Here is a 19419-nt window from a genome sequence, read left to right on the forward strand (position 1 = left end):
TCTAACCCATTCTTAAAGGTGCTGACTGAGTCCGCCATTACAACTCCCTCAGGCAGGGAATTCCAAACATGTATCATCCTTACCGTAAAAAAGCCTTTACGCCGTATTGTGCGGAATCTCCTCTCCTCTAACCTGAGCGAGTGTCCACGAGTTCTCTGTTGATCTAACCAAACAGAAAAAACCAAAACAAAGAAGTGTTGGAAAGTAGACTCTTTTTTGGGAGCACTCTAATTCAGAGGGTGGAAATATGATTTATCAATACTGGTAAAATCATTTTTATTAGGTTATTCATTAAAAATGTTTGGAGTATCTGCGTGAAAAATTATAAGCTTAGCAAAAATATAGAACACATTACACATGGTACGTGATAACCATATCACAATGTATCAATTGCCGGAAATTAATGGCTGTGGTTACAAAGTTCATTAATCATTACACATTCGAACTCATGTGATATATGACCATCATTTGTTCAGCAAGTATCCATCATAGATTACAATAAATGCTGAGAATTAAATCATAGGTCATATGAAAGTCAGGTACCCAATAGTATATATGTATAGATGGGTGACACTGTATAGGGGAGTCAATTTCTTGCAGTACCAGGGTGTTCAGAGGTGGTCTCCCATCCTAGTACTAACCCGGCCTTTCACTGCTTGGCTTCCAAGGTCAGAAGAGATTGGGCATCTCCAGTGATGTATGACCGCAAATATTGTACTCTCCCTTTAGGATCACCAAAATGCGTCCAGCCACTTGGTTGGATTACCCTCTAGCTAGGCAGTCACAATTATGATATAGACATATTTGACAGCCTATTTTGTAACGGAAAAGTTACTAAGTATCCACAATTTAGGCTTGCCTTTTCACTGATGCGAACCGATTTTTTAAGATGCCCAATATTTTGGGTGTGGATGACACTATAGGGGAGTCAATTTGTTGCAGTACCTGGGTGTTCAAAAGTGGTCACCCATCCTTTTACTAACCCGGCCTTTCACTGCTTAGCTTCCAAGGTCAGAAGAGATTGGGCATTTCCAGTGAGGTATGACCGCAAATATTGTACTCACCCTCCTGAATCATCCAAATTTATAAGTAGTGATTGCCAAGGGTAGCAAATTATATATACATGTGGTGCAATAAAGGGTTAAGTAAGATAACATGTAGCCACCTGGCTTAATCACCTTGTAACATATCAACCACGAAAAACAATATACTCATGAGTGAGGGCCTGTTATGTGGGTAAAATTCCTGAACACCACACAATGGCCCTCATTCCGAGTTGATCGCTCGCAAGGCGAATGTAGCAGAGTTACACACGCTAAGCCTACGCCTACTGGGAGTGTATCTTAGCTTCTTAAAAGTGCGACCGATGTATTCGCAATATTGCGATTAGCACACCTCGTAGCAGTTTTAGAGTAGCTTCAGACTTACTCTGCCTGTGCGATCAGTTCAGTGCTTGTCGTTCCTGGTTGACGTCACAAACACACCCAGCGTTCGCCCAGGCACTCCCACCGTTTCTCCGGCCACTCCTGCGTTTTTTCCGGAAACGGTAGCGTTTTCAACCTCACGCCCCTAAAACGCCGTGCTTCCGCCCAGTAACACCCATTTCCTGTCAATCACATTACGATCGCCGGAGCGATGAAAAAGCCGTGAGTAAAAATACTATCTTCATTGTTAAATTACTTGGCGCAGTCGCAGTGCGAATATTGCGCATGCGTACTAAGTGGATTTTCATTGCGATGCGATGAAAAATACCGAGCGAACAACTCGGAATGAGGGCCCATGTCCACAATTAGGACTTGCCTATCACTCCTGAAAATACCCAAAGAGCACCAGAACGGCCGGACAAAGATTAGTAACCATATAAGTGCAGGATAGAATTATGCTGCACAGAAATAAATTTTCTAAATAGTCAATTTATAGTACACCCTTAAGCACTAAACCAGACAATAGATTAGAGGTGCCTGATGCTTGTAACCTCTCATAAATACCTGCATATATTGTGAGAAAGCAGGCTAGAAAAAGGTGCTTGTAGATGATTTGCACATATGTTGATTTGCTTGAGCCTATTAAATTCAAAATTAAGAGCATTTGCTGAGATTTGCCATTGTTGAATTTCAACAGAAAAAACACATTTAGTGCTTCCTATAAAATTGATATCAGCTTGCTGTTAATGTTTGTAGCCATGTAAGTATTGCTTGAGCCTAATAAGTTCAAACTTCAGAGCATTTGCTGAGATTAGCCATTTTTGAATTTCCAAAGAAAAAACAGTCAGTGATACCTATAGAAATGATATCAGCTTGCAAATAGTGTTTATAACCAATGTGGATTAGTCCCAATTGTATACCTTGATGCTGAGGAAAAAATCCTTGTGGTATTATTAATATGGACAGTTTATCCTGTATTGCTCTTTACCATGGTATAAATGTGGCAATACGGCTGGAAAGTATAATGTCACTTGTATGGCTACTGTGGCTCAAAGACAGGAAGGAAGAAAGAGAAGAGAAGAATAAAGAAGGAAAAAAACTTTTATGCTGACAAGCTGATTATTAGTATGTGCAGTTCGCAATGAAGGGAGTGCAGGGTATACGATACCAGCTCCGATTGTTATGAGACCCGCCCGCTGCCGTGGCCGTGCTCCAGAGACTTCAGGGGCTGCTGCGGCGTGTGGTCAAGGTCTCCCCGTTCAGATAACGGAGCTTGCGGCCGTTGCCTGGTGACCGTCCTCGGGATTCCGGCTAGTGCGGTCACGTGTGCGCATCACGTGATCGCAGTACTTCCTCCTGACGTACGTTTCGCATAGAATGCTTGATCACAGGACGTGCGGTATCAGCTGGAAGTTGCAGTTTTTAAACAAGAGTGCTAATGATTGATTAAACCTGATAATTGTTTAACACTGGGTCAACATAGATTGGATCATTTAATTGCAAGGTTGAGGATAATGGATGTTTCTGTAGGACAACAATTAAGGAAGTGTGGATAATATATAAAACCTTATGATATATATTATGCAGGAGATGATTTAGTAAGAGCTGTATCTTGATGTCATGGTTACTTCTATATTTATATACCAATTGGATTATTGATGGGCTAAATTCATAAATTGATTGAGATAGCCTTCGTTACATGTAATGAATTAATATTATACTATGCTACATATAGATTATATAAATTACCAATTCAATGTGTGTATATTAATATTTGTGAAGGCTCTATGATTTAGCACTGGATTGTGTAGAGATTATTTATTATGAACATATTAGAAGAGGGGGATAATTTATGAAGTGTTGGAGTAAATTATGGTAAATTAAAATGAATTAATAGGAATATAAATTAAGATGGGCATTATCTTAGATATGTTGTATACATTAGACAAATTGTGAAGGCTCTGTGATTAACACTGGATTAGGTAGAAATTATTATCATACCGATTATGAACATATTAAGACAGGTGAATAATTAGAGGTGTGTGAGAGTGAATAGTAATTAATAATGAATTATTAAAAAGTGAATTATAATGGACATTGTATTCAATATAGTGTGTGTAAATTTAATGATTTATTAGGAATGAAGTGATGCTAATAAATAATAATATGTGTGGTATGAATTAAGAGGGAGTGTATGTAATATAGGGGTGCATATGGGAGAGTGAAATATTGGTGGCTATAGTGTTGTGAGATAAATTGTATAATACGAGGGCAATTAACATTTTATAAAAATAATGACATGAAGAGCCCATAATTAACTAAAGTTAATTATGGGCTCTTCATGTCATTATTTTTATAAAATGTTAATTGCCCTCGTATTATACAATTTATCTCACAACACTATAGCCACCAATATTTCACTCTCCCATATGCACCCCTATATTACATACACTCCCTCTTAATTCATACCACACATATTATTATTTATTAGCATCACTTCATTCCTAATAAATCATTAAATTTACACACACTATATTGAATACAATGTCCATTATAATTCACTTTTTAATAATTCATTATTAATTACTATTCACTCTCACACACCTCTAATTATTCACCTGTCTTAATATGTTCATAATCGGTATGATAATAATTTCTACCTAATCCAGTGTTAATCACAGAGCCTTCACAATTTGTCTAATGTATACAACATATCTAAGATAATGCCCATCTTAATTTATATTCCTATTAATTCATTTTAATTTACCATAATTTACTCCAACACTTCATAAATTATCCCCCTCTTCTAATATGTTCATAATAAATAATCTCTACACAATCCAGTGCTAAATCATAGAGCCTTCACAAATATTAATATACACACATTGAATTGGTAATTTATATAATCTATATGTAGCATAGTATAATATTAATTCATTACATGTAACGAAGGCTATCTCAATCAATTTATGAATTTAGCCCATCAATAATCCAATTGGTATATAAATATAGAAGTAACCATGACATCAAGATACAGCTCTTACTAAATCATCTCCTGCATAATATATATCATAAGGTTTTATATATTATCCACACTTCCTTAATTGTTGTCCTACAGAAACATCCATTATCCTCAACCTTGCAATTAAATGATCCAATCTATGTTGACCCAGTGTTAAACAATTATCAGGTTTAATCAATCATTAGCACTCTTGTTTAAAAACTGCAACTTCCAGCTGATACCGCACGTCCTGTGATCAAGCATTCTATGCGAAACGTACGTCAGGAGGAAGTACTGCGATCACGTGATGCGCACACGTGACCGCACTAGCCGGAATCCCGAGGACGGTCACCAGGCAACGGCCGCAAGCTCCGTTATCTGAACGGGGAGACCTTGACCACACGCCGCAGCAGCCCCTGAAGTCTCTGGAGCACGGGCACGGCAGCGGGCGGGTCTCATAACAATCGGAGCTGGTATCGTATACCCTGCACTCCCTTCATTGCGAACTGCACATACTAATAATCAGCTTGTCAGCATAAAAGTTTTTTCCTTCTTTATTCTTCTCTTCTCTTTCTTCCTTCCTGTCTTTGAGCCATAGTAGCCATACAAGTGACATTATACTTTCCAGCCGTATTGCCACATTTATACCATGGTAAAGAGCAATACAGGATAAACTGTCCATATTAATAATACCACAAGGATTTTTTCCTCAGCATCAAGGTATACAATTGGGACTAATCCACATTGGTTATAAACACTATTTGCAAGCTGATATCATTTCTATAGGTATCACTGACTGTTTTTTCTTTGGAAATTCAAAAATGGCTAATCTCAGCAAATGCTCTGAAGTTTGAACTTATTAGGCTCAAGCAATACCCACATGGCTACAAACATTAACAGCAAGCTGATATCAATTTTATAGGAAGCACTGAATGTGTTTTTTCTGTTGAAATTCAACAATGGCAAATCTCAGCAAATGCTCTTAATTTTGAATTTAATAGGCTCAAGCAAATCAACATATGTGCAAATCATCTACAAGCACCTTTTTCTAGCCTGCTTTCTCACAATATATGCAGGTATTTATGAGAGGTTACAAGCATCAGGCACCTCTAATCTATTGTCTGGTTTAGTGCTTAAGGGTGTACTATAAATTGACTATTTAGAAAATTTATTTCTGTGCAGCATAATTCTATCCTGCACTTATATGGTTACTAATCTTTGTCCGGCCGTTCTGGTGCTCTTTGGGTATTTTCAGGAGTGATAGGCAAGTCCTAATTGTGGACATTGTGTGGTGTTCAGGAATTTTACCCACATAACAGGCCCTCACTCATGAGTATATTGTTTTTCGTGGTTGATATGTTACAAGGGGATTAAGCCAGGTGGCTACATATTATCTTACTTAACCCTTTATTGCACCACATGTATATATAATTTGCTACCCTTGGCAATCACTACTTATAAATTTGGATGATTCAGGAGGGTGAGTACAATATTTGCGGTCATACCTCACTGGAAATGCCCAATCTCTTCTGACCTTGGAAGCTAAGCAGTGAAAGGCCGGGTTAGTAAAAGGATGGGTGACCACTTTTGAACACCCAGGTACTGCAACAAATTGACTCCCCTATAGTGTCATCCACACCCAAAATATTGGGCATCTTAAAAAATCGGTTCGCATCAGTGAAAAGGCAAGCCTAAATTGTGGATACTTAGTAACTTTTCCGTTACAAAATAGGCTGTCAAATATGTCTATATCATAATTGTGACTGCCTAGCTAGAGGGTAATCCAACCAAGTGGCTGCACGCATTTTGGTGATCCTAAAGGGAGAGTACAATATTTGCGGTCATACATCACTGGAGATGCCCAATCTCTTCTGACCTTGGAAGCCAAGCAGTGAAAGGCCGGGTTAGTACTAGGATGGGAGACCACCTCTGAACACCCTGGTACTGCAAGAAATTGACTCCCCTATACAGTGTCACCCATCTATACATATATACTATTGGGTACCTGACTTTCATATGACCTATGATTTAATTCTCAGCATTTATTGTAATCTATGATGGATACTTGCTGAACAAATGATGGTCATATATCACATGAGTTCGAATGTGTAATGATTAATGAACTTTGTAACCACAGCCATTAATTTCCGGCAATTGATACATTGTGATATGGTTATCACGTACCATGTGTAATGTGTTCTATATTTTCGCTAAGCTTATAATTTTTCACGCAGATACTCCAAAAATTTTTAATGAATAACCTAATAAAAATGATTTTACCAGTATTGATAAATCATATTTCCTCCATCTGAATTAGGGTGCTCCCAAAAAAGAGTCTACTTTCCAACACTTCTTTGTTTTGTTTTTTTCTGTCTGCTTAAAATTGACTCTTGGGAGCACCACTGAAAGCAACGATTAATTGGGACTAGGATTAACTATCCATACCCCTTGTTGCTATATCTAGAAGTAATTCGGGATAATTCAGTTTATTCAGAGGCTACTGATCATTATAATTTAAGACTTGTGCGGTTCCCAAAACACCCTTCTCCCTTGATCTAACCAAAAACAGGTCCTGCGCAAGATCTGTGTATTGTCACCTTATATATTTGTAGATGTTGATCATGTCCCCTTAGTTTCCTCTTTTCCAGTGTAAACATGCCTAGCCTTGCAAGCCTTTCCTCGTATTCCAGCGTCTCCATACCCTTAATTAGTTTGGTCGTCCGCCTCTGAACCTTTTCTAGCTCCAGGATATCCTTTTTGTAGTATGGTACCCAGAATTGTACACAGTATTCAAGGTGTGGCCTCACAAGTGATTTATATAACGGGAGAATAACACTCTCGTCCCTAGCATCAATTCCCCGTTTTATGCATGCTAATATCTTATTAGCCTTCTTTGCTGCAGTCCTACTTTGGGTACTACTGCTTAGTTTGCTATCTATGAGGACACCTAAGTCCTTTTCCAGTACAGAATCCCCTAATTTTACCCCATTTAGTATGTAGGTGTTATTTTTGTTCTTGTTACAACAGTGCTGTTCACGATCCGGGTAACTAGACGTCAGTTCCTACCTGTTAGGTGCCTTCAGAGATTGGCTCAGCGAGCCAGGGCTGGGCTATAGCTATGGTTTTGGCTATTACCTGCAGCGCTGGTTTTAGCGGCCTCCTCAGTGTGTGCACTTGCAGTGGTGCGGCGTTCTTAGTCCCGGCGTGGGTGTCACTACCGCGCCCATGGTCCTCTGCTGGATGCGCGTCCTCTGTGTGCTCTTTGGCCACTGTGCGCGTCTGGGCGCGTGGAGTTTCTGCTGTTGCGGCCTCCACCGCCATTGTTGTATAACACATGGTTCAGAGTGCTTCTTTCCCCTTCAATCTCCGTTCATGGGTGCAGCCATTTTGGATTTGGATCACATGTCATCATTCTCACCTATCCACAGTGTTGCTGGAGCCAGGGCATAATTGTCAGCCAATCCCTGCTATCCAGCAAGTATAAATATCTTGTTCCAGCACCCAGAAGATTGTCAGTGCTTCAATTGTCTTCCAGCGTGCAGTTCACTGTGGACTCTCCTGCGGACCTTTCCTGTGCATAGCCTGACTCCCTGGTGATTTCCCTCTCTGGTGCAGTTCCAACTCTCCCATACTAGTGCCCTATGGTGCAACCTGCCTTTCCTGTTTCCGCACCTAGCACTAGCAGAGTGTACGACTCCGGCTTCCCAGTAGTCACTCAGTTTTCCAGCGAACCCCAGCTTCATTCGCAGTTTTCCAGCGAACCCCAGCTTTATTCGCAGTTTTCCAGCGAACCCCAGCTTCATTCGCAGTTTTCCAGCGAGCCCCAGCTTCATTCTCAGTTTTCCAGTGTACCCCAGCTTCATTCGCAGTTTTCCAGCAAACCCCAGCTTCATTCGCAGTTTTCCAGCAAACCCCAGCTTCATTCGCAGTTTTCCAGCGAGCCCCAGCTTCATTCGCAGTTTTCCAGCAAACCCAAGCTTCATTCGCAGTTTTCCAGCGAACCCCAGCTTCATTCGCAGATTTCCAGCGGACCCCAGCTTCATTCGCAGTTTTCCAGCGAACCCCAGCTTCATTTGCAGTTTTCCAGCGAACCCCAGCTTCATTCGCAGTTTTCCAGCGGACCCCAGCTTCATTCGCAGTTTTCCAGCGAGCCCCAGCTTCATTCGCAGTTTTCCAGCAAACCCCAGCTTCATTCGCAGTTTTCCAGCAAACCCCAGCTTCATTCGCAGATTTCCAGCGAACCCCAGCTTCATTCGCAGTTTTCCAGCGAACCCCAGCTTCATTTGCAGTTTTCCAGCGAACCCCAGCTTCATTCGCAGTTTTCCAGTGAACCCCAGCTTCATTCGCAGTTTTCCAGCGAAACCCAGCTTCATTCAGTTTTCCTGCAAACCCCAGCTTCATTTATAATTTCCCTACGAACACCAGCTGCATCCCCAGCTTTATCTGTGACTCTCAGCATCTCTACCTATTCCACCTGGGTTCCCAAGTACTCACAGCACTCCTATTGATCTTCTGGCCTACTGGTCCTAACCAGTCGTGGGCTTGTTGTTCATGTGTGACTTTTTAGTTTATTTGCATATTATTGACTTTATGATTTAATAAAGAAACCTCAAAGACATCTTCTGTTGTCGTAGTCATGCCTTCGGATATCTGGTACTACTGTCTAGCGCATGTCTAGGAGTCCTCTCTCGCCTCCTAAATTTCGGTACCCGTCAGCCCCTACAACTGAGGCTTCCAGTTACTGCACCAGCCCTCAGTTGTGACAAGTGCATTACCTTACACTTGTCTGCATTGAAGTGCATTCTCCATTTCACTGGCCAAGCTTCTAATTTAACTAAGTCGTTCTGAAGTGACTCAGCATCCCCCTCCGCATTTATAACTTTACACAATTTTTAACTTTAGGAAGGCTAATTTCAGTATGCATAGATGTGCACTTAACGACATAGAGTGGGAGGTTCTGTTTAATAACAAGAACACTTCGGAAATGTGTGATGTTTTTAAAGGGTTGCTGGATAGCAATATTCATAACTTTATTCCCATGGGCAGTAAACGCAGGAGTATTAATTCAAACCGATGTAGCTTAACAAGAAGGTTAAGGCAGAAATGGATAAAAAGCGGGCTTTCAAAGCAATTAAATTTAATGGAAAGGAGGAGTCTTTCAAGTATCACAAGGAGTGTAATAAGAATTGCAAAAAAGCAATAAGAGCAGCTAAAATGGAAAATGAAAAGCAAATCGCTATAGAGAGTAAAACCAATCCTAAAAAGTTTTTTAAATACATAAACGGTAAAAGGTTAAAAAAAGGAGAATATAGGTCCATTAAAAGATGAATTAGGAGAATTGATAAATGATGACGAAATAAAAGCAAAAATATTGAACAAATTCTTTTCATTAGTAATCACCAGTGAAGAACTGATGGTGGGAGTAGAGCATAACAATTGTGACAGTAATGATTCATGGTTAGATATTTGTTTAAGCAAAGAAGTAGTCCGGGAGAGACTAAGCAAAATTAAGATTAATAAATCACCTGGTCCTGATCGGCTTCACCCGAGGGTTCTTATGGAGCTTAGTTCACAACTAGCACGACCCCTATACTTGATTTTCAATAGTTCAATTAGATCAGGCATGGTACCGAAGGATTGGCGTATAGCTGAGGTAGTGCCAATATTTAAAAAGGGATCCAAAATTCTTCCGGGAAACTACAGACCAGTTAGTTTAACATCTATAGTGGGGAAAATATTGGAAGGAATTCTAAGGGACGGCATACAGGAGTATCTACAGTCTGCTAGGATTATCCGAAGAACCAGCAGGGGTTTGTGAGGGACAGGTCATGTCAGACTAACTTGGAAAAAGATTTGGGGGTATTCATTGATAATAGGATTAATAACCATACACAATGTCAAAATGCAGTAAAGAAGGCAAGTAAGGTGCTAGCGTGCATAAAAAGGGGAATTGAGACAAGGGACTCGGATGTAATCATGCCGCTGTATAAAGCATTGGTACGTCCGCATCTGGAATATTGTGTTCAGTTTTGGGCACCACTGTATAAAAAAGACATCAGTGTACTCGAAAGTGTTCAAAGGCGAGCTACTAAATTGATTAAAGGCCTAGAAGGACTGTACTATAAGGAAAGACTTACTAGGCTGAATATGTATACACTAGAAAAGAGGCGCCTAAGAGGAAATAATATTAATATCTTCAAATATGTAAAGGGACATCACAAAGAGTTATCAGAGGAAATATTTATTAAAAGAACACAGTTTAGGACACGTGGGCACTCGCTGCGACTGGAGGAGAGAAAGTTCCGAACGCAACGGAGGAAAGGGTTCTTCACTGTTAGGGCAATCAGGATGTGGAATTCCCTGCCAGGTAAGGTGGTAATGGCGGACTCTGTAATTGGATTTAAAAAAGGAATGGATAAATTTCTGAATGAAAAAGCTATCCAAGGTTATAATACTTAAAATATTAACGTGGTTAATTCGGGGGTAACATGAGTTATAGTAACTAACTAGTCATAAAACATTATTCAGCGGGTATGTAGATTCATCACAACTTAAAACAGGTTGAACACGATGGGCAATTTGCCTCTATTTAACCTCAATTACTATGTTACAATTTGGTATCATCTGCAAAAAAATTGACACCATGCTCTCTAGACCTTCTGTTAGGTCGTTAATGAAAATATTGAACAATAGTGGTCCTAATACTGAGCCTTGCTGCACAGCACTTCAGTCCAATTTGAAAAAGATCCATTAACCACAACGCGCTGCTCCCTATTATCTAACCAATTTTTGCATAATGTGCTTCCTAGCCCTATTTCGTGTAGACCTGTCGACCTAGCACATGTCGACCTAGAAACCCTGTCGACCTTCCATCCATGTCGACCTAGTGACTGTCGACCTAAACATTGTCGACCTAGACACTGTCGATTTGATGAACCACACCCGTCTCATGAGTGGTACAGTGTCGAAAGCTTTGGCAAAGTCTAAAAATATTACATCCACCTCTTTACCCTGATCTAGGTTTGCGCTTACTGTTTCATAAAAGCCAAGTAAGTTGGTTTGACAGGATCTGTCCTTCATTAACCCATGTTGATTCCTTTAAATGACCTTATTGACTTCAAGGAACTTCTGAATACTATCTCTTAGAATACCTTCCAATACTTTCCCCACTATAGTGGTTATGGTGCCAGTGCTGTCTGTCTATAGGGGATGGGGGGTTTGTGGTGCCAGTACTGTCTGTCTATGAGGGGGGGGGGGGGGGGGGGGAGGTTGTAGTGCCAGTACTGTATATCTATGGGGGTGGGGGATGGTTGTGGTGCCAGTACTGTCTGTTTATGGGGGTGGGTGATAGTCTAGGAGCCGCTGCTGTAAGTCTGGTGGGGGGGGGGGTGGTCATGGTGCCAGTGCTGTCTGTCTATGGCAACCCCCCTTTCAAAATCCTGCGTTTGCCACTGATCTTGGATGACAAATCATTGGCTTACTTGTTAAATCAGTGCAAGCCCCCAAAGGGGCTTTGTTGCGCTCGCCCCCCTGCCGGCCATTTAACAGCCAGGATTCCAACATCGGTGTTGTGACACACATACCTAACCAAGTTAAACAGTCCATATTGGGTTCAGATCCAATCAACACTAGATTTATAGGAGTATGGAGGAATCACTACCTTATGAAGTGTACATTGAAAGATATCTCAAGTGTCCAAGAGTTTAGGGGGTTCACCTAGTAAAAGTCTTTCTTCGTACCATTCCGTATTTTGAACGGAACACCTAATGCGCTCCTAAAAATCTTTTGGTAAGATAGTTATGTAGGTTTCCCATGACTCAAAGAATTTGGATATCCATTCATCCTTTTCTAAGGTCATTTCCAGCCAATCCATTTGAAAAATGTGATGTAATTTTTCACTAAAAAGGGTCATAGGAGGTGGGGAGGGATGAATCCATATTTGGAAAATAGATGTGTGTGCAGCTGCACTAATTGCCAATAGTCATTTTCTAAACCCCTTAGAGACCCTCTGGCCATCAGGTATAATACCAAAAATTGCCCATTCCACAGTAAATGGTACAAAGTTAACAAGGTGGTCCAATTCCATGGAGTATTTTTTGACTCTCAATCAGAAATGCCTTACTCCGGGGCATTCCCAAAAGTTATGCAATAGGTCTTCCTCTGGACTGCGGCACTCATGTGAGTCAGACATACCTGCAAGGTATTGCCTATGAGGGGAGTAGTATGCCCTGTGAAATATATTAAGAAAATAGGATTTTAATTACCTACCGGTAAATCCTTTTCTCGTAGTCCGTAGATGATGGACCCCACCACATTAGTACCATGGGTATAGACGGGTCCACTAGGAGCCATTGGCACTTTAAGAGTTTGAGAGTGTGGGCTGGCTCCTCCCTCTATGCCCCTCCTACCAGACTCAGTGTAGAAACTGTGCCCGAGGAGACGGACAACTTAGAGAGAAGGATTTTACACAGATACATAGTAACATAGTATCTAAAGGTTGAAAAAAGACAACTGTCCATCGAGTTCAACCTATTTGTGGTCTCCTATGCAGGATTATTTGGTATAAAATTTTGACTGATGTTGATGACTGCCGTTACGTTTTACCCCTCTTTTTTATAATAACTATAGTGCGTGACTATGCACCATAACCCTGGATATCCTTATCCATTAGGAATTTATCGAACCCATTCTTAAAGGTGTTGACGGAGTCCACCATTACAACTCCCTCAGGCAGGGAATTCCAAACACGCATCGTCCTTACCGTAAAAAAGCCTTTACGCCGTATTGTGCGGAATCTCCTCTCCTCTAACCTGAGCGAGTGTCCATGAGTTCTCTGTGTTGATCTAACCAAAAACAGGTCCTGCGCAAGATCTGTGTATTGTCACCTTATATATTTGTAGATGTTGATCATGTCCCCTCTTAGTCTTCTCTTTTCAAGTGTAAACATGCCTAGTCTTGCAAGCCTTTCCTCGTATTCCAGCATCTTCATACCCTTAATTAGTTTGGTCACCCGCCTCTGAACCTTTTCTAGCTCCAGGATATCCTTTTTGTAGTATGGTGCCCAGAATTGTACATAGTATTCAAGGTGTGGCCTCACAAGTGATTTATATAACGGGAGTATAACACTCTCGTTCCTAGCATCAACTCCCCGTTTTGTGCATGCTAATATCTTATTAGCTTTTTTTGCTGCAGTCCTACTTTGGGTACTACTGCTTAGTTTGCTATCTATGAGGACACCTAAGTCCTTTTCCAGTACAGAATCCCCTAATTTTACCCCATTTAGTATGTAGGTATTATTTTTGTTCTTGTTACCACAGTGCATTACCTTACACTTGTCGTATTGAAGCGCATTCTCCATTTCGCTGCCCTAGCTTCTAATTTAACTAAGTTGTGCTGAAGCGACTCAGCATCCCCCTCCGCATTAATAACTTTACACAATTTGGTATCATCTGCAAAAATGGACACCATGCTCTCTAGACCTTCTGTTAGGTCGTTAATGAAAATATTGAACAATAGTGGTCCTAATACTGAGCCTTGCGGCACACCACTTACCACTTCAGTCCAATTTGAAAAAGATCCATTAACTATAACGCGCTGCTCCCTATTATCTAACCAATTTTTGACCCAAGTGCATATTGTGCTTCCTAGCCCTATTTCTTGTAGCTTGTAGATAAGTCTCATGTGTGGTACAGTGTCGAAAGCTTTGGCAAAGTCTAAAAAGATTACATCCACCTCTTTACCCTGATCTAGTAAGTTGGTTTGACAGGATCTGTCTTTCATAAACCCATGTTGATTCCTTTTAATGACCTTATTGACTTCAAGGAACTTCTGAATATTAACTTTTAGAATACCTTCCAATACTTTCCCCACTATAGATGTAAGACTAACTGGTCTATAATTACCTGGTTCAGCTTTACTTCCCTTTTTGAATATAGGCACTATTTCCGCTATACACCAGTCTTTGGGAACCATACCAGATATTACTGAATCCTTAAAGATCAAAAATAGCAGTTTTGCAAGTTCAGAGTGAAGCTCCATTAGAACCCTTGGGTGAATACCATCGGGACCCGGTGACTTATTAATCTTTAAATGTTTTAATTGGTCACAGACTACTTCCTCGCTTAAATAAGTACCTATCAGTGGGATATTCTCATTATTGAGATTATGTGTTAGTCTCTGAATTGGGTCCTCTCTAGTAAATACTGTTGAAAAAAACTCATTTAGTGTGTCCGCTATGTCATTATCATTTTTGCTTAAGACTCCCAACTTGTCTTTTAAAGGGCATATACTCTCCTTCTTTAATCTCTTGCTATTAATGTATTTAAATAATTTTTTGAGATTCGCTTTGCTTTCCTTTGCTACTAGTTTTTCAGTTTCTACTTTAGCCGCTCCTATTTCCTTTTTGCATATTTTGTTACAGTCCTTATACTGCTGAAATGGCTCTGCTTCCCCGTCAGATTTGTATTTTTTAAATGCTCGCCTTTTCTTGCCCATAAGTTCCTTTATCTTTTTGTTAAGCCACATTGGTTTATGATTTTTATTCCTTTTTTTGCTGCTCGTAGGAATAAATTTGAGTGTATTTTTAGCTAGCAGGAATTTTAGTACATCCCATTTCTCCGTAGTATTTCTTCCTAGAAACAAACCTTCCCATTCAATATCCCTGAAAAATACTCTCATCTTTTCAAAATTCGCTTTGCTAAAGTTTTGAGTCCTAGTTGAGCCAGTATAGGACTGTTTATGAAAACTGATATTGAATGTGACCATATTGTGGTCGCTGTTTCCTATGGGTTCCCCTACTATAATACCTGATACCAAATCCCCATTGTTTGTTAATACCAGGTTTAAGATTGCATTGTACCTGGTAGCTTCCTCAATTAGTTGAACTAAGTAGTTATCATTTAGTGTGTTTAAAAACATATTTCCCCTAGCAGTATCACATGAATCGTTTTTCCAGTTTATCTCTGGATAGTTAAAATCTCCCATCACTACTATGTCTCCCACTCCTGCTGCTCTTTCAATTTGCTTTAGTAACAATTCCTCATCAGATACATTAATACCAGGCGGCCTATAGCATACACCCAATACTAACTTTTTTATTCCTTTTTCCCCGCATGCAATTTCTACCCATAACGTCTCGACAGTGTCTACAAGTCCCCTCCTGAATATCTTCCCGTATATCAGGTTTTAAAAATGGCTTTACGTAAAGACACACCCCTCCACCCTTTTTATTTAGTCTGTCTCTCCTAAACAGCGTATAGCCCTCTAGATTGATTGTCCAATCATGAGATTCGTCCCACCAAGTTTCAGTAATGTCTATATCATACTGTTTGCTTGCTGCAAGTATTTCTAGTTCACCCTTTTTACCACTAATGCTTCTAGCATTTACATACATACAACTTAGATAAGTATTTTCCCTTGCGTTAGGGACATCTTTCACCTTATGTAGCAATGATGACCTGTAATAGTCATTGGTTAGTGCTTTGGTAAAATCTCTTTTAGTACCCATGTTAGTAACCTTACCGCCTGCTCTTCCCAACTTCTCCCCCATTTTGTTTACTACCGCCATCCCCACTATTCTCACTGCATGACCCGTAGTTTCTAGCTAAATCCTCCCGCCAGCTCCCAGTTTAAAATCTCCTCCAACCTTCTAACCATCCTTCCCCCCCCCCCAGCAATGCTGCCCCCTTCTCAGTCAGGTGCAATCCACCACGACAAAAGAGATGACGCCTGACTGAGAAGTCCGCCCAGTGTTCCAGGAACACAAACATCTCTTTCCTGCACCAATCCCTAAGCCACACATTTACCTCCCTAATCTCCCTCTGTCTCCCTGGACTAGCGCGTGGCACGGGTAATATTTAGTTGAGATTCACACCAGCTCACACATACCAGGCAAACCAAGCTAACCAGCTTGAAACTCAGCAACGGCTGAACAATATTACTTAACCAAGTAACAAACAGTACTTCAACCAAGAACCAAGCAGTACTGAATGAAGTAACCACTGCAGGATCACGAAGCACTGGGCGGGTGACCAGCATCCTCTACGGACTATGAGAAAAGGATTTACCAGTAGGTAATTAAAATCCTATTTTCTCTTACGTCCTAGAGGATGCTGGGGTCCACATTAGTACCATGGGGATGTACCAAAGCTCCCAGAACGGGAGGGAGATCGCGAAGGCTCCTGCAGAACTGATTGACCAAACTTAAGGTCCTCAGAGGCCAAAGTATTGAACCTGCAGAACTTAGCAAACGTGTTCGGCCCTGACCAAGTAGCCGCTCTGCAAAGCTGCAAAGCAGAGACAGCCCCAGGCATCCGCCCAGGAAGAACCCGCCTTACGAGTAGAGTGGGCCTTAAAAGATGTAGGAAACGGCAATCCTGCCGTATAATACGCATGCTGGATAGTGAACCTGACCTGGGAGCCTGCAGGTGCAGGCTTTTTGGATTTTGTGCAACCACCTCTAAAAAAGATGGTGGTAGGCTTGGACTTTTTTGTCTTAGTGGTCCGAAAGGACTGCAACGTAGTTGAAGAAAATGGTTTCTTCGTGTAAGGTGTAGCAGAGGGAAGGAGACTTACCCACGGTTGCCGTGGAAATCCACGCATCTAACGCTTCCCCAAATAGAGCCTGACCTGCGTAGGGTAGGTTCTCCACACTTCTCCTGGATTCCGCGTCTGCAGACCATTGGTGTGAGCTGAAGCTGACATGGAAGATTTCCGTGCAGTCAGTGTACCCAGGTCCTTCATGGATTCCACCATGAACCCCGCAGAATCCTGTATGTTATGTAAAAACAATTCAGTGTCACTTCTATCCATTGTATCCAAATCCTCTAGTAACGTGCCTGACCACTTTACTATGGCTTTAGAAATCCATGCACAGGCAATGGTGGGCCTTAACGCCATTCCTGAAGCAGTGTAAATGGATTTGAGCATAGTGTCAATCTTACGATCAGCCAGTTCTTTTAACAAGGTAGATCCAGAGACAGGTAAAATCACCTTTTTAGACAGTCTGGAGACAGATGCATCAACAATGGGTGGGTTTTCCCATTTTTTCTTATCCTCCTCAGGAAAGGGAAAAGCAACCAGAATCCTTTTTGGGATCTGGAGTTTTTTCTCCGGGTTTTCCCAGGATTTTTCAAATATAGCGTTTAATTCTTTAGACGCAGGGAAGGTTAGCGGGGCTAACACATTTCTAATGACCTCAATCATGAGCTGCACGCCCTTTGCAAAGGATGCCACCCCCCTCAGCACATCCCCATCACCGTTTGCAGTATCAGTTGGTATCCGCGTCATCTTGCATAATTTGGGCAAGCGCATGTTTCTGTGGGAACATGCTGGGGGATTTTGCAGGAATAGGAATAGAGCAGAGGTTCTCAAACTCGGTCCTCGGGGGCACACACAGTGCATGTTTTGCAGGTAACCCAGCAGGTGCACAGGAGTATTAATTACTCACTGACACATTTTAAAAAGTCCACAGGTGGAGCTAATTATTTCACTTGCGATTCTGTGAGGAGACCTGCAAAACATGCACTGTGTGTGCCCCCGAGGACCGAGTTTGAGAACCTCTGGAATAGAGCCTGACCAAACTGCCATAGACTTTTTCAACACCTGAGTTTCATTCTCAGTATTAGCTACCCTATTAGAGATCTGAGAAATCATTCCTTTGATAGAAGTTAACCAATCAGGCTCAACAATAGGGATCGGAGATAAAGCATTACATTCCTGTGTACATGGAATGGATTCCTCCTGAGAGGAAACATCTTCTGCAGCATATGACACAGAGGGGGAAATTCTGAGTTGATCGCAGCAGGAACTTTGTTAGCAGTTGGGCAAAACCATGTGAACTGCAGGGGAGGCAGATATAACATGTGCAGAGAGAGTTAGATTTGGGTGTGGTGTGTTCAATCTGCAATCTAAATTGCAGTGGAAAAAAATAAAGCAGCCAGTATTTACCCTGCACAGAAACAAAATAACCCACCCAAATCTAACTCTCTCTGCACATGTTATATCTGCCTCCCCTGCAGTGCACATGGGGCCTAATTCTGAGTTGATCGCAGCATCAAATTTGTTAGCAGTTGGGCAAAACCATGTGCACTGCAGGGGAGGCAGATATAACATGTGCAGAAAGAGTCAGATTTGGGTGGGGTGTATTCATTTCAAACTGAAATCTAAATTGCAGTGTAAAAATAAAAGCAGCCAGTATTTACCCTGCACAGAAACTAAATAACCCACCCAAATCGAACTCTCTGCAAAGGTTATAACTGCCCCTCCCCTGCAGTGCACATGGTCTTGCACAATTGCTAACAAACTTGCTGCTGCGATCAACTCAGAATTATCCCCATGGTTTTGCCCAACTGCTAACAAAGTTCCTGCTGCATTCAACTCAGAATTACCCCCAGAGTCTCTAGACATGGCTATGGGAGATATAAACCCCCCCACATACACACACACACACACACACACACACACGGACATGTCAGACACAGTTTCCCAAGTATGCAACAGAGAGAGAGAGATTCGAGCCAACCCACACACAGCGCTTTTTGAGGTAGAACTAATAAAACTTCCAGCCCTATCTGTGTACCTTAATAGACTACACAGACTTTACACAGCCTCCCTTCCCCCCTTCTACAACCCCCTGGTACCGCACAGGATAGCTGGAGTTGCTTGGAGGGACAGCTCTCCCTGTCAGTGTCTGTGTACAGGAACTGCAGGCAGGAAAATGGCGTTGAACACTGCTGGGTCCACTCTGAGGAGAAGCTCCGCCCCCGAACATGGCGCCGCTTCACGTTCTTCATTTTATTATACTGGCCTGAGGATATCTGCTGGCAGTGATACGGGGACCCTGACAGGCTTGCCAGCCAGTGAAGGGTATAGGCGCTGGCTCAGGGTGCCCCTCACAGCACTGCACTATGTATCGCTGAGCCCCGAAGCGCAGTTAGTACTGCGCTTCCTACCCTGTTGCCGCCATCTTCACACCGGCTCCCTGCTTGCCAGGGG

The 19419-nt window shown here is 41.6% G+C and overlaps 4 pseudogenes; 2 read left to right on the forward strand and 2 right to left on the reverse strand.

Moving 5' to 3' along the window:
• Positions 1 to 591: 591 nt before the first annotated feature.
• LOC134947262 (5S ribosomal RNA) lies at positions 592 to 711 on the reverse strand (annotated as a pseudogene).
• Positions 712 to 933: 222 nt separating this feature from the next.
• Positions 934 to 1053, reverse strand: LOC134947184 (5S ribosomal RNA; annotated as a pseudogene).
• Positions 1054 to 5916: 4863 nt separating this feature from the next.
• LOC134947185 (5S ribosomal RNA) lies at positions 5917 to 6036 on the forward strand (annotated as a pseudogene).
• Positions 6037 to 6258: 222 nt separating this feature from the next.
• Positions 6259 to 6378, forward strand: LOC134947263 (5S ribosomal RNA; annotated as a pseudogene).
• Positions 6379 to 19419: the final 13041 nt, after the last annotated feature.

The sequence above is a fragment of the Pseudophryne corroboree genome, chromosome 7, assembly GCF_028390025.1.
Source record: "Pseudophryne corroboree isolate aPseCor3 chromosome 7, aPseCor3.hap2, whole genome shotgun sequence".
NCBI classification, from domain to species: Eukaryota; Metazoa; Chordata; class Amphibia; order Anura; family Myobatrachidae; genus Pseudophryne; species Pseudophryne corroboree.